The sequence below is a fragment of the Anomaloglossus baeobatrachus genome, chromosome 6 (genome assembly GCF_048569485.1).
Source record: "Anomaloglossus baeobatrachus isolate aAnoBae1 chromosome 6, aAnoBae1.hap1, whole genome shotgun sequence".
In the NCBI taxonomy this organism is placed as follows: domain Eukaryota; kingdom Metazoa; phylum Chordata; class Amphibia; order Anura; family Aromobatidae; genus Anomaloglossus; species Anomaloglossus baeobatrachus.
The window spans coordinates 290,964,990-290,986,903 of NC_134358.1; the positions used below are offsets into that span (position 1 = coordinate 290,964,990).

General features: G+C 48.0%; 1 protein-coding gene across 1 annotated transcript in view; it reads right to left on the bottom strand.

Moving 5' to 3' along the window:
• Nucleotides 1–21,914, bottom strand: part of MYO10 (myosin X) — a 348,533-nt gene that overhangs the window by 195,702 nt on the left and 130,917 nt on the right. The gene's annotated exons all lie outside the window — the stretch shown is intronic.

The window sequence follows — 21,914 nt, forward strand, 5'->3', positions numbered from 1 at the left end:
TTCAAAATGTATGTAAGAAATGTAAGATAATATGTATTTATTCTTTATATTAGTGTTTTATATTCATTTAATATTCCTTTTATATTCATTTTATATTGTTTTTAGCATTATCTTTATTCTCTATAAAATGTGTTTTTTTTTGTATGTATTTTAGTGTCTAAAACAAATTGGATTTATATTGATTCCTATGGAAATAATTGCTTCAGTTTTCATTTGTTGTATTCAGACGGATTATCAATGAAAATCATCACTGTATTATTATTACACCTACTACATAATGTATTCGTATATGTATTTGTATCAATTTTCCATAATTTTGTTTTTTCCAATAAATTTTCCCTACCTTGCACCTTTATAAATGACTTTTGCTTTGTAGATACTAGAATTGTTACAATGTGGCAGTGTTTAATAACAAACAGAGCTCCAGGTTTTCTACAAGATTGACTAATCTTAGAGATTGCGTGTTTTGGGGGTTCATGGGTTACATACCAAAAACCTATATTATCTCACTGTCCTTTGTGAAAATCATTTGTATTTTTATTGCTAAGTTTTCCTTTACGTTAAACTGTTATTATGATAAACTAAATTTGAATTCTGTTGTTCTTGTGCCATAGGACATTCTGGTAAACATGTCGTGCAGTTGTGTAAACCACCCCAACAATGTTTGCTATATTTGTACCAAAGTGACTTTAACACTAGAACTACTGAGGTAGTCATTTTGACTACTTTGCACTATGTATTTCTATATAGGTGTCACGAGTTCAGTAGTTCTAGTGTTAAAGAAGCATAATGCCGATGGTGAAGAAAAGTTATGTCCTGTATTTTCAGTGCAAAACTGGAGATCAAGACAAACTTTAAGCCCCTCAAGTTTGTTGCTCATCTTGTGTTACACTTCTGACAAGTTGGTTCAATGGTTAACTACGGCACATGGTATTTGCAGTTCCAATGGTATGGAGAGAGCCAAGAGACCATTCTACAGATTGCTATTTCTGTATGACAAAGATTGCTGGAATAACAAGTAAAAGAAGAAATTCAGTGAAATATTCCTTCAGCAATCATGCCGGTCTCATCATAGCTCAGAGCTGCCAGTCCCCACTCCACCAACATCTTGGACCTTGTATCCGGATTAAAATTCAGATACGGATTTGGTTGAAGGAGAAGCTGATGGAGACGATCCTGATTTTCTAGGCCATGAGTTGGGGAGCCTCAGAAACTAAACCAGATTAATCTAAATTATTTAGTTTGTGATCTGAACCTATCAAAACGTCAGGCGGAGCTATTGGCTTTGAGGCTCAAAGGCTGGCACTTGCTGGAGCATATGTTTTTCCCACCATAGGCTGCAGGAGCGTGAACAATTATTTTCAATGAAAGGGGACCTAGTTTACTGCTAGATGCAATGAGACAAGAGCACCGACCTCACAAATGGAGGCTTTTTATAGATTCTTCAAAAACCAGTTTAAAAGCGGTGCTTCTGCATAATGGCAATGAAAATCTATTTGTTCTTCTTGCTTATGCAGCAAGTCTGAAAGAAACATATGAAAATATGCGCCTTCTGCTGTCAAAAATCCGTTACGAAAACGAGAGGAATATTTGTGGTGACCTGAAGGTAGTAGTCTTGGTGCTTGTGTGGCGCCCCTGACCTAGTCAGGCACCACTGAGTACTGCACCCATGCTGGGGACAGTACAACACAGGTAATCCAGAAGGCTGACTGGGGTGTGGTACACAGGCGCATAGTGATCAGGTCTCACACATGTACCCATGAGAGGACCCCTGGGGATCCCAGGAGGGGGAAAAGCCTTCACCTTCACTGGAATAGTGGAGGGGGCCAAAAGCCTCCATCTCCTCTCAAGGGGTGTGGTAAGAGAGTCTGGTTGCTAGGTGGCGTAGGCAGGCACAAAAGGGAAAAGAGAAGGAGGAGTAAACAGTCTAGAGTCTGCAGCAGAGTGTGGAGGAGTGAGGAGCAGGAAAGTGAAGCTCAGACAGGAGCAGATGTGAAGGTCCCAGATGTGAGCCAGGCAGTGCAGAGTCCAGGGAGCTCGAGTGAGGAGCAGATCCCGTGGGCTGCTGTAGTCTGACAGCGTCCACGCAGTGGCTACCGACGGGGGAGAACGGTCAACTAGGAGTGCTACCCGAAATCCATCTTCAGCTAGAGAGAGAGCAACGGAGTGGGAAGTAAGGAGACTGCTAGAGAGTACCAGGCCCAAACGGGCGGCAGATCCCGAAGCGGAGATAGATCCAGCTTTCTTTTGCTAAACCTGCCGGTGTGGGGCTCTCAAAGCCCACGCCACAACACCACAAAAGCCGCAGCCACGTAGCCACAGTTAGGGCCCATAGGTCACAGGAGGCAAGCAGCTGGAGTGGCCTGGTCCAGGCGACAAGCAAACGGCAAACGAAGGGGAGAGAGGCTGCAGCATCTTCCCTGGGTGACCCCCATAGGGACTAAAAGTCGGGGTTACCCCAAACCACCAAGGGCTAAGGAAGGCGAGTTAGTAGTCACCCTCACAAGTCAGCCTGAAGGACACCTGGTTCCCACTTGGTTCATCCCAGCTACGCCCGGGTCACTCACCCTGCCATCAACTGTGAGTAAAAACCCTGAAAGACATCCTGCCTGTGTTGAGTCATTCTGCGCCTTGTAGTTCTACACATCTACACAGGGCCCTGGGGCTTGCCTCACTCTCAGGAGGCTACTACAACTGGCTGCACCCACCATCAGCCCCAGGCACCCCTTAACCTGCAGTGGCGGTCCCCCACTGACCGCAAATCTGAGAGTGGCGTCACGACAAACTACAAAGAAGGTTTCCTACCTGTGACCAGACAGATCCAGCCGAGTGGAGTCCCTGAAGGTAATGCACCGACACAACACCTGTGGGGCTCCACATCTGGCGTCACGAACAGGATAAGGACTAGACCTGTTGAGACAGGTGACCATGTGCCTGGGCGGTCCGCTTGAAAAATTGGAAGCGCCGCCATATTGCCACCATGAAAAGCGCGCTGAAAAACAACAGCAGCCCGCGCTGGAAGAAGTTACCGCCCACGAAGAGGTGTGGCTACCCAGAGATCCCCTGCAGAGTTCTGACCTCGCTTGTGAAGAGAGCGGAAGCGTCCAGAGACGGCGGGAAGGACAGAGAGCCACAAGCCTGCTGCTGCAGAGAGAAGAAATGGAGTCCGGACGTGGATACCCAGAACCAGGCTCTGCTGCCTGGTGGTGCCGGGAGCTTGCTATCTTCTGCGATCAGCTGGAGGCCAGGATTATGCGACAGCTCAGTGAGGGACGCACGGAGCTTCTGGAGATGGCTGCGGCGGTTCGGACCTACGAGGAGGGAGCCGCGCGACGCATGCCAGATCGAGCGGCGACGACTCAGATCCCGATGGTGCCACCGATGGGTGAGTCCAGAGTTGCCCCGGCCAGCGCAAGTGCTCCGACCCCTGCTGCTACGACCGCGGTCCCAGAAGAGGCGCCTGGCGCGGCGACGCTGAGCGAGGCCGCAGCCACGCTAGGTGCGGCCCGCCAAATCCAGGCCGCCGCAGCGACACCCCGCCTGGCCCGCAAAGGTCCGACTGCCACGGCGATACTCATCCGTGCCGCAGGTGTGACGCTGACCCAGGCTGCCACCCTGCTGAGCCCAGTCCGCCAAGACCCCACCGCAGCAGCGACGCTCGTCCGAGCCGCAAGTGAGATGCTGAACCAGGCCGCAGCCCCGCCAGGTGCGGCCCGTCAAGCCCCGATCACTGCAGCGACGCCCAGCTCCACCTGCACGGACCCCATTGAGGATGCGACGCCAATTCAGACCGCGGCTGCAATGCCCAGTCCGGCCCGCCAAGAACTGGCCGCAACAGCGACGCAGATCCAGGCCGCCGCCACGCCAGGCTCGGCCCGCACAGACCAGGCCGCCGCCATGCCAGGCGCGGCCCGCCAAGACCAGGCCGCCGCAGCGATGCCCTGCGCGGCCCGCCAAGAAAAGACTACATCACCATTTACCCCGGCCTGCAAGGCCAGAGCAGACACCGCTCCCCAGTCCAAGGAGGTCCCGGCTAGGAAGCCCACGCTGGGGGAGGACCCCGCGTACTGGCAGCTGAAGGCTGACATGGAGGCCAAGTTTCCACAGGAGATGGTGGACCAGTACATGCTCCCTCCGCACACCCCTAAGGCAACCCCTGCGGCAACCACGCCGAAGAGTCCACCGCCTGGGCCAGCTGAAGAACACTCATCCCCAGCGCTGCCACGACCAGAGTGCAGCGAAGAACTAAGGGGGAGAGGAGGGCAAGAAGTTGAGGAGTTGCCCCCGGAGCCAGCAGCAGTGCTAGTCCCAGAGCCGGAGATGCTGCCATATTCCCGCTGGGACGAGGAAGACCTGACACCTCCTGCTGAAGAGGACCTGCCCAACCGCCCCACCTGGGAGCTTGTAAGCTGCACTTCGCAGAATCCAGCCCGCAAGACACAGCGCCGCAGTAGAACCCAGTCTTTCCCTGCACCGCCATCCCCAGAGCAGAGAGAAGTCACGGCCAGAGACCTACAAGAAAAACGGTTCCTGAGAAGAGCCAAAGCACAGATCAGAGGACCCCTGCGTCGAGGAATTGTCGAAGATTTCAGCCTCAAATCAGGATACGGCTTTATAGTATCACCTGGTGTGAAGGAAGGGATTTTCGTCAATCGAAGGGATGTGAGAGCCCATTTGCCCAGAGGACACCCTGGAAGAAATTTGAAGATAGGAGACTCAGTGGAGTTCACTATGCATCAGGGAGAAAGAGGCTGGTATGCCCTAGATGTTGCACCATGTCCTAGAAGTCCTTGCAGAAGCCCTGCAGTCACAACAGAAGATGAAGACAGAGACACTGAAGAAGAAAGAAAATACAACGAACCCACAGACGAAGAAAGAGATCAAGAAACCAACAGGTGCCGCAGCCCCACAGGCCCAAGCCCTGGCATGGAAGAGTAGAGGAATCTGCATAAAGTAAAGCATACAGCAAGTTACCAGTTTGAAAAGTTTGTTTTGCAACGTTTTACAAGTTTAAGAATGTGCCCACATAAACTGATGTGAGAAATGAACCTTAAGGCTATGAACTGGCTATAGCCACAAACTCTCGCAGTGTAAGTAGTTACACCAGAGGGCACCACCACCACCAGAGTCAGCCTGTTTAGGGGCTTGGCTCGTCTGCAACCGGGAGGAGCCCGTCCGTATATAGGGCCTTGGCTCACCTGCGACCAGAGAGCATGCCTGTTTATGGGGCCTGGCTCTCCACCACAAAGAGGGTACCTGGTCAGCACCAACTGTGGAGGCCGCCTCTACATCCTGCCAGAAGAGGCTGAAGGCGCGACTCCACCAGGCCAGGTATACCCTGAAACCACCAGCCCATGGAAGCCGCCTCTACATCCTGCCAGAAGTGGCTGAAGGCGCGGCCAACGTGAGAGGGTTTTGGGTGGGTTAACGGACTTGTGGGTGGAGGGTGGTGATGTATGGTACCTGGTGCTTTTAAAATGTTTTACATGTTTTAATGTTTTATGCATTTTTAAAATGTTGTCTTGCAGCCCGAGGACGTGCTGGTGATAACTAAGGGGGAATGTGGCGCCCCTGACCTAGTCAGGCACCACTGAGTACTGCACCCATGCTGGGGACAGTACAACACAGGTAATCCAGAAGGCTGACTGGGGTGTGGTACACAGGCGCATAGTGATCAGGTCTCACACATGTACCCATGAGAGGACCCCTGGGGATCCCAGGAGGGGGAAAAGCCTTCACCTTCACTGGAATAGTGGAGGGGGCCAAAAGCCTCCATCTCCTCTCAAGGGGTGTGGTAAGAGAGTCTGGTTGCTAGGTGGCGTAGGCAGGCACAAAAGGGAAAAGAGAAGGAGGAGTAAACAGTCTAGAGTCTGCAGCAGAGTGTGGAGGAGTGAGGAGCAGGAAAGTGAAGCTCAGACAGGAGCAGATGTGAAGGTCCCAGATGTGAGCCAGGCAGTGCAGAGTCCAGGGAGCTCGAGTGAGGAGCAGATCCCGTGGGCTGCTGTAGTCTGACAGCGTCCGCGCAGTGGCTACCGACGGGGGAGAACGGTCAACTAGGAGTGCTACCCGAAATCCATCTTCAGCTAGAGAGAGAGCAACGGAGTGGGAAGTAAGGAGACTGCTAGAGAGTACCAGGCCCAAACGGGCGGCAGATCCCGAAGCGGAGATAGATCCAGCTTTCTTTTGCTAAACCTGCCGGTGTGGGGCTCTCAAAGCCCACGCCACAACACCACAAAAGCCGCAGCCACGTAGCCACAGTTAGGGCCCATAGGTCACAGGAGGCAAGCAGCTGGAGTGGCCTGGTCCAGGCGACAAGCAAACGGCAAACGAAGGGGAGAGAGGCTGCAGCATCTTCCCTGGGTGACCCCCATAGGGACTAAAAGTCGGGGTTACCCCAAACCACCAAGGGCTAAGGAAGGCGAGTTAGTAGTCACCCTCACAAGTCAGCCTGAAGGACACCTGGTTCCCACTTGGTTCATCCCAGCTACGCCCGGGTCACTCACCCTGCCATCAACTGTGAGTAAAAACCCTGAAAGACATCCTGCCTGTGTTGAGTCATTCTGCGCCTTGTAGTTCTACACATCTACACAGGGCCCTGGGGCTTGCCTCACTCTCAGGAGGCTACTACAACTGGCTGCACCCACCATCAGCCCCAGGCACCCCTTAACCTGCAGTGGCGGTCCCCCACTGACCGCAAATCTGAGAGTGGCGTCACGACAAACTACAAAGAAGGTTTCCTACCTGTGACCAGACAGATCCAGCCGAGTGGAGTCCCTGAAGGTAATGCACCGACACAACACCTGTGGGGCTCCACATCTGGGTTGCAGATCAGCTGTACAAAGATTTGTTGTTTTCTCTGTGAATAGGACAGCAAAGTCCAGCAAAAGCCATTTCACAAAAAAACAGTGGCCACTAAAAAACAGTTTACATGGCTGGAATGAGGATCTGTCTCTGCTCTCAGATTAGGTAGCAAAAACCTGGAGACAGGTTCCCGTTAAGTTTAAAATGCCTGATCCTTATCTCTCAACAAATGAAATGGTTCCCATACAAATTAGATGGTGATCGGAAAGTTAGACCAACTTTTATCCAATGTGTATAATGACCTTAACACACACCTATATCTACAGCAGGGGTGGGGAACCTCCGGCCCGCGGGCCGTATGCGGCCCGCCATGACCTTTTCTGCGGCCCCCGGGCACATTCCACAGTCCACAGAGCTCGGGAGGCAGCAGCGTCTTGCTTGCTGCTGGCCCTTTAAACCCTGTATGGCTTACGTCCTCATGCTAGCGTGAGGACGTACTTTGTGGGTGGAGTTAGCGCTCAACTCGCTCTTTTTCCACAGAAGAGAAGCTACTACCTCAGCGTCCGACAGGTGTGTTTGTGCTCCCATGCCTGTGTGTGCCCCTGCACATCCCCACTGCAGCCTGTGCTCCGTGCAGCGTCCCGTCCTCCTTGTGCATTCCCACTGCAGCCTGTGCTCCTCACTCTCCCCCACGGCAGCCTGTCCCCCTGTGGCCTCCCCACGGCAGCCTGTCCCCCTGTGGCCTCCCCACGGCAGCCTGTCCCCCTGTGGCCTCCCCACGGCAGCCTGTCCCCCTGTGGCCTCCCCACGGCAGCCTGTGCCCCTGTGGCCTCCCCACGGCAGCCTGTCCCCCTGTGGCCTCCCCACGGCAGCCTGTCCCCCTGTGGCCTCCCCACGGCAGCCTGTGCCCCTGTGGCCTCCCCACGGCAGCCTGTCCCCCTGTGGCCTCCCCACGGCAGCCTGTCCCCCTGTGGCCTCCCCACGGCAGCCTGTCCCCCTGTGGCCTCCCCACGGCAGCCTGTGCCCCTGTGGCCTCCCCACGGCAGCCTGTCCCCCTGTGGCCTCCCCACGGCAGCCTGTCCCCCTGTGGCCTCCCCACGGCAGCCTGTCCCCCTGTGGCCTCCCCACGGCAGCCTGTCCCCCTGTGGCCTCCCCACGGCAGCCTGTGCCCCTGTGGCCTCCCCACGGCAGCCTGTCCCCCTGTGGCCTCCCCACGGCAGCCTGTGCCCCTGTCGCCTCCACACTGCTGCCTATGCCCCTGCGGCCTCCACACTGCTGCCTGTGCCCCCCTGGTATGTCAGAACCCCTAGCAATGTCCTTATATTTCTCCCAGCCCTCCCAAGTGATATATAATCCTCCCCAGTGATATATAATCCTCCCCAGTGATATATAATCCTCCCCAGTGATATATAATCCTCCCCAGTGATATATAATCCTCCCCAGTGATATATAATCCTCCCCAGTGATATATAATCCTCCCCAGTGATGTCTAGTCCTCCCAGCCCTCCCCAGTGATGTCTAGTCCTCCCAGTCCTCCCCAGTGATGTCTAGTCCTCCCAGTCCTCCCCAGTGATGTCTAGTCCTCCCAGTCCTCCCCAGTGATGTCTAGTCCTCCCAGTCCTCCCCAGTGATGTCTAGTCCTCCCAGTCCTCCCCAGTGATGTCTAGTCCTCGCAGCCCTCCCCAGTGATGTCTAGTCCTCCCAGCCCTCCCCAGTGATGTCTAGTCCTCCCAGTCCTCCCCAGTGATGTCTAGTCCTCGCAGCCCTCCCCAGTGATGTCTAGTCCTCCCAGCCCTCCACAGTGATGTCTAGTCCTCCCAGCCCTCCCCAGTGATGTCTAGTCCTCCCAGCCCTCCCCAGTGATGTCTAGTCCTCCCAGCCCTCCCCAGTGATGTCTAGTCCTCCCAGCCCTCCACAGTGATGTCTAGTCCTCGCAGCCCTCCCCAGTGATGTCTAGTCCTCCCAGCCCTCCCCAGTGATGTCTAGTCCTCCCAGCCCTCCCCAGTGATGTCTAGTCCTCCTAGCCCTCCCCAGTGATGTCTAGTCCTCCCAGCCCTCCCCAGTGATGTCTAGTCCTCCCAGTCCTCCCCAGTGATGTCTAGTCCTCGCAGCCCTCCCCAGTGATGTCTAGTCCTCGCAGCCCTCCCCAGTGATGTCTAGTCCTCCCAGCCCTCCCCAGTGATGTCTAGTCCTCCCAGCCCTCCCCAGTGATGTCTAGTCCTCCCAGCCCTCCCCAGTGATGTCTAGTCCTCGCAGCCCTCCCCAGTGATGTCTAGTCCTCCCAGCCCTCCACAGTGATGTCTAGTCCTCCCAGCCCTCCACAGTGATGTCTAGTCCTCCCAGCCCTCCCCAGTGATGTCTAGTCCTCGCAGCCCTCCCCAGTGATGTCTAGTCCTCGCAGCCCTCCACAGTGATGTCTAGTCCTCCCAGCCCTCCCCAGTGATGTCTAGTCCTCCCAGCCCTCCCCAGTGATGTCTAGTCCTCCCAGCCCTCCCCAGTGATGTCTAGTCCTCCCAGCCCTCCCCAGTGATGTCTAGTCCTCCCAGCCCTCCCCAGTGATGTCTAGTCCTCCCAGCCCTCCCCAGTGATGTCTAGTCCTCGCAGCCCTCCCCAGTGATGTCTAGTCCTCCCAGCCCTCCACAGTGATGTCTAGTCCTCCCAGCCCTCCACAGTGATGTCTAGTCCTCCCAGCCCTCCCCAGTGATGTCTAGTCCTCGCAGCCCTCCCCAGTGATGTCTAGTCCTCGCAGCCCTCCACAGTGATGTCTAGTCCTCCCAGCCCTCCCCAGTGATGTCTAGTCCTCCCAGCCCTCCCCAGTGATGTCTAGTCCTCCCAGCCCTCCCCAGTGATGTCTAGTCCTCCCAGCCCTCCCCAGTGATGTCTAGTCCTCCCAGCCCTCCCCAGTGATGTCTAGTCCTCGCAGCCCTCCCCAGTGATGTCTAGTCCCCCCAGCCCTCCACAGTGATGTCTAGTCCTCCCAGCCCTCCACAGTGATGTCTAGTCCTCCCAGCCCTCCACAGTGATGTCTAGTCCTCGCAGCCCTCCCCAGTGATGTCTAGTCCTCGCAGCCCTCCCCAGTGATGTCTAGTCCTCGCAGCCCTCCCCAGTGATGTCTAGTCCTCGCAGCCCTCCCCAGTGATGTCTAGTCCTCCCAGCCCTCCCCAGTGATGTCTAGTCCTCCCAGCCCTCCCCAGTGATGTCTAGTCCTCCCAGCCCTCCCCAGTGATGTCTAGTCCTCCCAGCCCTCCACAGTGATGTCTAGTCCTCCCAGCCCTCCACAGTGATGTCTAGTCCTCCCAGCCCTCCACAGTGATGTCTAGTCCTCCCAGCCCTCCACAGTGATGTCTAGTCCTCCCAGCCCTCCCCAGTGATGTCTAGTCCTCCCAGCCCTCCCCAGTGATGTCTAGTCCTCCCAGCCCTCCCCAGTGATGTCTAGTCCTCCCAGCCCTCCCCAGTGATGTCTAGTCCTCCCAGTCCTCCCCAGTGATGTCTAGTCCTCCCAGTCCTCCACAGTGATGTCTAGTCCTCCCAGCCCTCCACAGTGATGTCTAGTCCTCCCAGCCCTCCACAGTGATGTCTAGTCCTCGCAGCCCTCCACAGTGATGTCTAGTCCTCGCAGCCCTCCCCAGTGATGTCTAGTCCTCCCAGCCCTCCCCAGTGATGTCTAGTCCTCGCAGCCCTCCCCAGTGATGTCTAGTCCTCGCAGCCCTCCCCAGTGATGTCTAGTCCTCGCAGCCCTCCCCAGTGATGTCTAGTCCTCGCAGCCCTCCACAGTGATGTCTAGTCCTCGCAGCCCTCCCCAGTGATGTCTAGTCCTCCCAGCCCTCCCCAGTGATGTCTAGTCCTCCCAGCCCTCCCCAGTGATGTCTAGTCCTCCCAGCCCTCCCCAGTGATGTCTAGTCCTCCCAGCCCTCCCCAGTGATGTCTAGTCCTCCCAGCCCTCCCCAGTGATGTCTAGTCCTCCCAGTCCTCCACAGTGATGTCTAGTCCTCCCAGCCCTCCCCAGTGATGTCTAGTCCTCCCAGCCCTCCCCAGTGATGTCTAGTCCTCCTAGCCCTCCCCAGTGATGTCTAGTCCTCCCAGCCCTTCCCAGTGATGTCTAGTCCTCCCAGCCCTCCCCAGTGATGTCTAGTCCTCCCAGCCCTCCCCAGTGATGTCTAGTCCTCCTAGCCCTCCCCAGTGATGTCTAGTCCTCCCAGCCCTCCCCAGTGATGTCTAGTCCTCCCAGCAATGTATATTCCTTCCAGCCCTCCCCAGTGATGTATATGCCCTCAGCATCTCCTGTGATGTATATGCCCTCAGCATCTCCTGTGATGTATATGCCCTCAGCATCTCCTGTGATGTATATGCCCTCAGCATCTCCTGTGATGTATATGCCCTCAGCATCTCCTGTGATGTATATGCCCTCAGCATCTCCTGTGATGTATATGCCCTCAGCATCTCCTGTGATGTATTTACAGCAGTCCCAGCTGACACAAACGTGGAAAAACAGTTGTGAGAAGCAATAAGATCAATATTGAATAATATAGCCGCACCAAAAACAAGACGCTTCAGCCGCCATGATGAGTTAATTGTTTGACTAAGTATAGCAGGGTAATTTTAAGTTGATAGTTTTGTGCGGCCCCCGAAGGTTGGTAGAAAATTCCAAATGGCCCTCGGCATTAAAAAGGTTCCCCACCCCTGATCTACAGGTGTCTTACAGTTAAGACATAGCAATGCTGCACCTCACCACCCAGGTATATATTTACACTGGTATACAACATAACTATCCCACATACACCCACAAATATACATTTGTGGCTATGCAGATTGATCCCCCCAAAGAGAACACTGACTTTACAAAACTTGTAGTTGAAAGAGGACTGTCAGCAGGATTTTGCTAAATACAGAGATGGCCATATTAGCACTGTAATAGTGATTAAAATGATACCTGTGTTAAAGAAATCCATTTTGTGGTTCTTCTATAATTATTGTTTGACGTTTTCTTGTAATGATATATTCGTGCATAAGAGCAGAACTGTGGGTATGGTCTTATCTTGGTGCTCTAACCCCTCCGTCGCATCCACATCAGTCTTCAATAAAATTGCATCGGCAGCAGCGTAAAAGCGATCAAATCCCCATTGATTATTTTTGGCCTATAGCTCTGCATGCGCCAATGATGGCGCCATTTTATTGCAGACTTAATGTAGATACCTAATGATGTGATAATTTCTTCTACTTCAGAACCACAGATGATGTATGCATACATATACAGTATATTTATACTGTATATAAACACTCCTCCAAAAGAAATTGCAAAACCAAGAAGGAAATTGATGGAGTTATTGAAATCACAGGACCAATAGACAACTTAATTGTATGTAAAAGAAGAAAAAATGGAAACAAAATGTTTAAACCATTTTGAATTATTCAGTATTGAGTATGAGCACTGCACACAGAAATAAACATACACGATTTGGCATTCTATCAATGAGGTTAAACTTATTAATGGTTTTAAGGGGTCTCTGAGGAACATCCTGCCACAGTAAATGCACTTGGGTACGCAAATCATCAAGATTGGCAGCTCCCTTTGTAGTAATTGCCAGCCAATAACATCCCATCTGCGATTAATAGGAAACAAGTCCAGAGATGCTATAGCACATGGCACCATGTTTTGGCCATTTAGCCTGCCCTCAGTAGCACGAGCGACATGGAGCTTGAAACTGTCGTGTTAAAAAACAGATGCTGGGACACTTTCATGTTTCCTAGTAAAGGTCACATTGCACACATGGTCTCCTGACCAATCTTCGGCTATCATTGCATCCAAGAGAAAAATAAGAAAATAAGACTCAGGGGTACTTTGCACACTACGACATCGCAAGCCGATGGTAGCGATGCCGAGCGTGATAGTCCCCACCCCCGTCGCAGCTGCGATATCTTGTGATAGCTGCCGTAGCGAACATTATCGCTACGGCAGCTTCACATGCACTTACCTGCCCTGCGACGTCGCTCTGGCCGGCGAACCGCCTCCTTCCTAAGGGGGTGGGTCGTGCGGCGTCACAGCGACGTCACAAGGCAGGTGGCCAATAGAAGCAGAGGGCCGGAGATGAGCGGGACGTAAACATCCCGCCCACCTCTTTCCTTTCTCATTGCAGCCGGGACGCAGGTAAGGTGATGTTCTTCGCTCCTGCGGCTTCACACACAGCGATGTGTGCTGCCGCAGGAACGAGAAACAACATCGTAACATCGGTCCTTTCGAAATTATGGAAATGACCGACGCTCGTTAATCGTATCAAAAACGATTTACACACTACGATGTCGACAGCGACGCCGGATGTGCGTCACTTTTGATTTTACCCCACCGACATCGCACCTGCGATGTCGTAGTGTGCAAAGTACCCCTTATTGTTTAAGAGGACAGACCTCCATTCCAGCCTCCATTGCGGTCTTGCTCTGCACCATGATAGTTTTTGGGAGCGGTTACAGGAGGTCAATTGAGTACCTGCAGTTGAACATCTGTCTCACAGCTCAGTGGGTGCATAAAAACCTACTGATGCTTTTGTGTAGACACTGTTTGACTCTATAGGCTTTCTATGTGAAATTTGATTTCAACTGCAGTACAGAATGGATCATTACATGACATTATTGAAATCTACTGACCTACTCATGGGATTATGATGTGGGGTGGCATGGTGTACAATAGCCAGACCCTATAGCCTTCATTCCAGGTACACTAACAGTTTAGTATTACATTGATTTCATTGTGGAACTAGTGGTATAGACATTTCTCCAAAGTGTCCAAAGAGTCATTTTTCAGCATGACAATGCCAGGCCACATGTTGCTCATAATATTGTGAGCAATCCGCATGGCCTAAGTGTGCTATGATGACCTACAGCATCTCCAGACTTGTCTCTTGTCGAGCACATCTGGTCAGCAATGGCAAAGGGTGCTGCCAGCAGTGAATCTTGAAGATTTGTGTACTCTAGTGCATTCAGCATGATTTTCATAATGCACAATGTTTCTGTTTTGGTGTATATGTGTAAATATGTATATACTCATGTGTGTGTTTCTGCATTTATGATATAGCTGCTCTGCTGTCACCCGAAGGTCAGATTACGGGATTACCAGCGAGGTCCAAATAAAATTAGGCCTTCAGATAATGAGCGCTCGGAGAAAGGAAAGTCACACTTGTAAGCAATATCTGTTCTGCTTATTTTCCTGTGCATAGATTTCTTACATCATTTACTACCATGTAACCGTGCATGCAATGTTTCCATTGGAAGTTCGACCGGGTCCCCCTGCTTCTCAGAAATATGTCATGATAACTTTTCTTTATCATGGCTTTCTCAGAACATTGCATATGAGATAAGCAAAAATTTAAAAAAAAAATAAAACCTTGAATATGAGACTATAAGACTGATTAATACTAAACAAAATGTACTAATAGAATAATAATACTAAACAGAATATAAAATAAAAAAATAAAGAAAAATATTAACCCTTCTATATCAAATATTTTCTCGCACACAAATATTTTGCTGCAATTTTATTTGTAAATGTTATTCACTTGTGCTATATTAAACAAATCACTAATGTCCTGAACAAACAATATAGTAATGATAATGTCATCAGTAAGAATACTTACACATATCAGTCATGTGAAATGATCACATAAACGTATCCCTTTATTACATGGATTAAATGCTGACTGTTTAGATTTTGTTTCTTAAACCAGGACACCCTTGCTGTGGTACACATATGCGTAATCTCTGGATTTAGATCAATTGACATGAATACACCCAAGGTGTGGCAAGGAACCACAATGTTAAACACAGGGTGGAATAATTTAATTGGTAGTTATTGGGCTTCTAGAAGCCAGTCTGAAGCCAAATGTGAAGTGAGAAACCCCTTAGCTGAAACATTATAATTGGAAACATTGCTTCTCAAGTAGACTTCTGCATAAAAGACAGATGTAAAGCAATAAAAAAGAATGCTATAAAATGTCAGATTTACATTTCTGGCACTGCTTCACCTAAAACATTTCCATAATCCATAGCATAGTTTAGAACCAGCGCAATGTGTACATAGGAATGCTACTTCACATGAATGGGAAGGCATCAATAGAAAATGAATTATTGATTAAATCAGGTTTTATGTTAAATGTATTTTATTTTGTAAATTAAGACCAGCGCCGCCCATCAGACTGGCCCACCCCGCAGGTTAGTATAATAGAAGCACTTTTTTACAATATACAGGGCGGCCTGGTCACTTATATATAGTATTCTAGAATGCCGTATATAAGAGCTGCCTGGTGGTGGCTGCAGTTTATATGGGAGAAACTTTGTGACCGGTTCCCTTTAAACTCTAACTTCCTTTTGTTTTAGGAAATAACACATGTACATAACAACAATAGTCAGATAACTACCCTGTCTTTTTTATTGAAGTGTTACCTGTGTGTAAGGAATAGTAGTGACCACCACTCCATTCACTTCTTTGGCACTGACAAAGATAGCCATTTCACTGGTCCTATAAAAAGGATGTGTGGTACTGAATTTATTCCATTGAGAGTACGTTCACATAAAATCTCGCATTGCACTAGGACCAATGTTATTCAATGAGGGAGAGCAGATGGACAGCTTTTTTCTCATCCAGATTCTGGATGAGAGAAAAGTCACAGCATGCTGCGATTGTCTGCGAGAGCCATGTTACCCGCACCCATACAAGTCTATAGGTGCGAGTGAAACATCAGACTGCACTCGGATGACATCCAAGTGCAGCGCAATAATCGCATCAGCTGACAATAGAGGAGATGGAGAGATTAATCCCTCCCTCTCCTCCACAGCTGCAGGATCAGGTCACAGTCCCATTACACTCGGGTCATGCAGGCAGCCCAGCGGGAGCCGAGGGTCATTAGCATATCACATCCGATGCACTCGTATTGGATGATATACGTTCTTGTGAATCTAGCCTCACACAGGGAGTTTTTGACCTCATAGGCCGGCTTTGCACACTACGACATCGCAGGTGCGATGTTGGTGGGGTCAAATCGAAAGTGACGCACATCCGGCATACGATGAACGAGCGCAAAAGCGTCGTTATCGTATCATCGCTGTAGTCTCCGACATTTCCATAATGCCGGTGCAGCGACAGGTACGATGTTGTTCCTCGTTCCTGCGGCAGCACACATCGCTGTGTGTAAAGCCGCAGGAGCGAGGAACATCCCCTTACCTGCGTCCCGGCTGCTATGAGAAGGAAGGAGGTGGGCAGGATGTTTACATCCTGCTCATCTCTGCCCCTCCGTTGCTATTGGCCGCCTGCCGTTTGACGTCGCTGTGACGCCGCACGGCCCGCCCCCTTAGGAAGGTGGTTCGCCGGCCAGAGCGACGTCGCAGGAGAGGTGCGTGCATGTGAAGCTGCCATAGCAATAATGTTCGCTACGGCAGCTATCACAAGATATCGCACGTACTACGGGGACGGGGACTATCGCACTCAACATTGCAGCATCGGTATGCAATGTCGTAATGTGCAAAGCCCGCCTTAGAGGGACCGTCAGTAAGATCAATGCCCCCAAACGGCACATAGGAAAATGCAGGTGTTGGAAATGTAAATCCATTTTTCACATTTATATTTTCTATCTGTTGCTAAATTTCCAAGTAATTATTGTTTTAATCCACATGTATGTAGGCCTCTTTAGCTTTATTGATTACTCACACTTCGATTGCTTTGCCTGGTGCTTTACATTACACAGCTATCAATCAATATAAAAAGGCTGGTGCTAAAAAAAGCAAACAACCTTGAAAAGCATAGTCTCCAGAAGATCTCTGTCCCACCCAGAGAACTCAATGCTCCATGTGCATTTGAATTGTAATGCCAATTGCTAGGGAATGCAGCAACAGGTAGAATATATAAAGGTGTCAATGGCTTTACATTTCAAATACCATATTTGTGGTTTGGTAGGGGGTGTGGGATGATTTTGCTGACAGATTCCCTTTACCAGCTCTCTTAACTGTAAGGCTCTGTGCGCACGTTGCGTAATTACATGCTTTTACGTTGTGTTCTGCACCGCAGCATAAAAGCATGCGTCCTGCGTCCCCAGCACAATCTATGTAGATTGTGCAAATTCCATCCGCACGTTGCGTTTTAGAACGCAGCGCTTTGCATGCTGCCAAAACGCTGCGTTCTAAAAAGCAACATGTCACTTATTTCGTGTGCTTTGGATGCTGTCTCCATTCTGTTTATGGGAGAGGCTGCATCCAGAGCGCATGAAATCGGCATCTATTCTGCAGACACAGTGCGTCCATTACGCAGTGTTTCTGCAGCGATTTGAAGCGCACATGAACTGCCAAATCGCTGCAGAAATTTCAGCATGTACGTGTGCACAAAGCCTTAGTTGATGTCTACTCTAGTCTGCTGCACACCCCAAAACAAAGTAAAGACAAGAAAATTCAGAGTTCTGGACCTGTCAATTGACTTTAGTTGCCAGAGGCCGTTTGTGGAGTCGCAGTAAGGCTATGTTCACTCGGGGTGCTTTTTTGCTGCATTTTTGGTGCTTTTTTTGTTCCTTGTAACAATTTAAAAAGCAACTAAGTAAAAAAATAAAACAATGATTCTTACACAGATAAATGGGCCTTTCTAGTATATTTTCCTACACTTGGGCGCTTGCACATAATGTGAATAACACAAATAATAGTTTTGTAGGGTTTTTAAATGACATTATTAAATTCCTCAGTAATTAGGTTTTGCGTGCTGTTTAATGCTTTAGGGCCACATATGATACTCTCTGCAGCTGGAGGCCGCTTTTAACACAATTGAGAAGTATGCCGCTCCAAAGATAGAAGCATTGGATTAAGGCAGGCTTTTATTTCATATCGGGGCTGAGGTTTCCTGTCCATAAAGCCGTGCATTCCATGCATATTCTATACAGTGTGGGAAGGCAGATCTGTAAATTACACCATCCCATTCAATGCTGGAAAATATCACACTATTAACAGTTCAAAGCAATTACAAGATAGCAGATATAGATCTTAAGTATTCTTCCTCAAATTATGAATACTTAATGTTCATAAATCATAAGATAAAGGCAAATATTTCAGAACAAACTAAACTATACGTTAAACATATCTGCTGACATGCGCCATGCCATTGGTGCGGGTGCTTGAACTGAACGGGTTGTGGAAGTTGTAAAATGTTCAAATCTAGTAAGGGGATTCCAAAACTAGAAATTTTACAGTCATCTTAGGCTACATGCGCACGCTGCGTTTTTTTGTTGCGTTTTTGCTGCATTTTTTGGTCAGAACTTTCTGACATTTCACTTCCCAGCAAAGTCTATGAGAAGTCAGATTTGCTATGCGCACATTGCAGTTTATTTGTCAGCGTTTTATTTGTCAAAAGTTTGTGACAAAAAAAATGCACCATGTTCATTCTTCCTGCGTTCTTGTCAACATTTATCACAAAAACGCAGCAAAAACGTATGTTGTGAAAAACGCACCAAAAACGCACCGAAAAACGCAGCAAAAACGCACCTACAATTACAAGCATTTTTTTTGTGACATTTCCAGGCTCTCTCGGACAAGGTGCAGTTTTGGCTGCAGTTTGCGTGCGCATGTAGCCTTATGCTCAAAACTGTCATAATACTGCTCTACTAAAATTAATAGAGCCCTGGCAAGATTGTACCATTTTAATGTTGTAGAAGAGCATGAAATTCATTGTTTCCTGTGATGAAACAGATATCGCAGCACTTTTAGGCCTCAGACCCCATCAATGGCTAAGCTGTTTTTCCATACAATTTGAGAAGTAATGTATTACACAAGTACCCCTAATTTTTATGGACACTTCCATACTCTGCACCAGCTCCTTAAAGTTGCCTGGACATTGAGATGTGACCTGGAGGTGACCAACAAGCCCCAAATTACAGCCAAATACGCATGTGATTTCAAAACTCAATTTCTCAGCAATGGCACATTGTATTACAAGACAGGTATCATTTTTATTGTTTACAGCCATATCGCGAGTCTGATTAGTAATATCATCCTGATAGTTTCCCACACCGCGAGTTTGATTAGTCATATCATCCTGATAGTTTCCCTTTTAATGTGCTCAAAGTAGTAAGTTACACAAGTTACCAAAATACTTCTACTATCACAAGTTCTCTTATATTCAGACATGCTGAGATGTCTACCAGCCGAACAATCAGCCAATTGGCCAACTAATGTGCATAGTCGGCTTTAGGATACAGCATTTAACACCTCCAACTTCTTACTTTCTGCTACAGTCTGTTGAAAGCACAGACCACTTTGCTTTGCTCTGTGCTTTGAATGGCTCAGCCAGCAGCTCTGCAGTGTGCTCTCCAACGGTGATTTCATGATGGGGGCTTGGTCTGTAATCCTCGGCAAGTTTAGAGTGACTTGGAATGTATGCATAGCGATCACATAGTAGGCACCAAACAAAGAAAGTAATCATTTCATCTTGTGACTTTAGCCTGAGGTGGTTGCATTAGAATAAATGACTCTTCACTAATAATTCATAGATATCTTGCAATATATCGAGCTTGTGTGGCATCAGTGTCAGCTGACTGCAGGGGAGTTTCAGGGCAGTGCATACTAGGTAAAATGTGAGGAATGTTATGAAGGAGAAACTGCACGTGCAGCACTTTATCCATCTTCAGACTGCATAGAAGTCTCAGGATGGTGCTTTTTAGGTACAGTTAGCAGACAAAGAAGGGAAGAGTACATGAGTGGTGAGACAGATACAACTGTGCTTCTTGGGAATATAGCTTAGTGGCATATTCAAAACCATAACAAGCCATAAGGATGGTAGCTGGGGGCTGAAAGGGAGCTAAAAAAATATAAAAACTAAAAGTTAATTGGAGGTTTGAATGGGGGAATCTAATTTCAGGAACAGTCAGATCGTTTTTTTGTTTGTGCCTGGAAAACCCCTTTAAGCTGACTGGTAGTTGACTGGCTGGGTTGGTAGAAATAGTACAATAAGCACTATAGTAAGTTTAGTTCCATTGGAATAAACTGAAGAGACATGATAGGAAAGTTCACTTGCATTGCTCTTCAGGAAGTTGAGTTACACCAAATTGATAATATTTTAAAATGATTTATGTTCTATTGATTGTATATTTCTAGGGCTAAAATATTCTCAGAGTTCAAATTTTCATTAGTCCCATTGGTCTTTTTTCTCATTACCATTATTATCACTATAGCACTTATTCCTATTATTTTATTAACCCAAAACATATAATAATTTAGTAGCTATACCAATCCCTATAAGCCATATTTACTCTATAGCACTTTAGAAAACAAGAGTCTGAATATTCCAGTTTTGTTCTTCATTTAAAGAGGTTTTCCCAAGAACAAAGTTAATTTTAATCAATTCATCTTGGAATAATACTAATTTTTACAATTAAATGTGATGATCTTATAAATGTGCCCCTCCTAGTTACTGTGTAATGGCTGTGTCTGATCGTACAGGGTCATGGTCTGATCATACCACCATTCCTGGACCGGGGAAACAAGTAGGGAAATGTTTTACCTCACAAAAGAATCAGCTATTATCCCCTGCTGTAATGTCTGTACACTTTTTTGCTTCCTCCCAGACCCAGGAGATGTGGTATGATCACACCATGTCCCTGTACAGTCAGACACAACCATTACACAGTCCATAGCAGGGACACATATATAAGATTATCTCAGCACAGAAACATCCACTTGTAAAATGTATTATTATTTCAAGATCTATGGATTAAAATAAACTTTAAATTTAACTTTATTTGAAGGAAAATCCCTTTAATGTAAATACAGCATTAGCAAAAACTACTCTACCAGGCCTTCTACATTGGATCAAACATTTGCTGGTGATTTTAGATGACATTAAAATGTAATATCCATTAAAATAATAACTATACACATGCTTCATGAGTTAAAAATATCATGAGAAGAAAATAATTTAATTGACACTTCCGGATACTGAAGCAGTGATTGCAAGAGATTGAATGAGCTAGATAATTAACCAGATGGTTCCAGTCTTCCCCAGGCAAGGACAGCTAAAATCTATGTGCACTAGGCTTCAAAATAAAAACGATATAAAGCTTGCTAAGCTGGAAGCACGTTCTTGTCATGGAGACCTGCACCTTGATGTTTTGAGAATTGAAATGTACAAACCTAAAGCCAAATGCTAATTACTGGATTCATTGTATCTTTCGAGGTCAGCATTGTGGTGTCCAGCGTCTATGGGAAAATGTCCTATAGACATAATCATTTGCTGAAGGCTAAATTATGTTGCCCTTCCGCTAACTTATCAATGAAATAACAAAGTACAGAAAATAAAAACACCCTGTGACTGTTAACACAATTATCCTATGCCCTAGATAATGGAAGCACAAAGGCAAAACTTCAAGCATTTCCATGTACATTTGTCAAGTCTAGTCACTTTTCTTACAAGTTTTCATTCTATATATAAGGGGATATTGCTGTTAAAATAATCTGAATGTAATAATAATAATAATAATATATACAATATTGTAATACTCAATCCACTTCCATAAGAGTTAGCCAAAAAGGCATGTCTACATTTTTTGCTAGTTTCCAAAGTCATGCATTGATTCTCTTACAGGTAGGACAGGGTTCAAAGAACAGCTGTTCACCTAGATGAGACCCATATCTGTAAGATATTTAAGTACATCCGGTGGATATGCCATAAACTCTTATGTGCCACATTTCCAACACCAAAACTGAAAAATACAGTATGTAGTGTATGGTAACGAAACCAAGTAACCTCTAGCCCTAAATTTTAGTCCATTTTTACGGAAATATCTTCAGATTCAATTTCTCATGTTTTATTGAACGGACTCAGTTGCTTACAAGACAATTTTCAATCTGAGACTGCGGAATCATCTTAATGATGATTTTTAAGGACTATTCCACATAAGATACAGATGTGTTCCAAATAAAACCATCCAACAATCAATATAGAGTTTAAGAACATAAATTCTTCATAAATTCATAAAGATAAATTCTTCTGTATGTGAGGTTTTGGGCACATTCACATATCCATTTTTCTCATCCATGTGATGTCTATTTCTAATACAGACATCACATGGACCCATAGAGCTTAACAGAACTATTCCCAC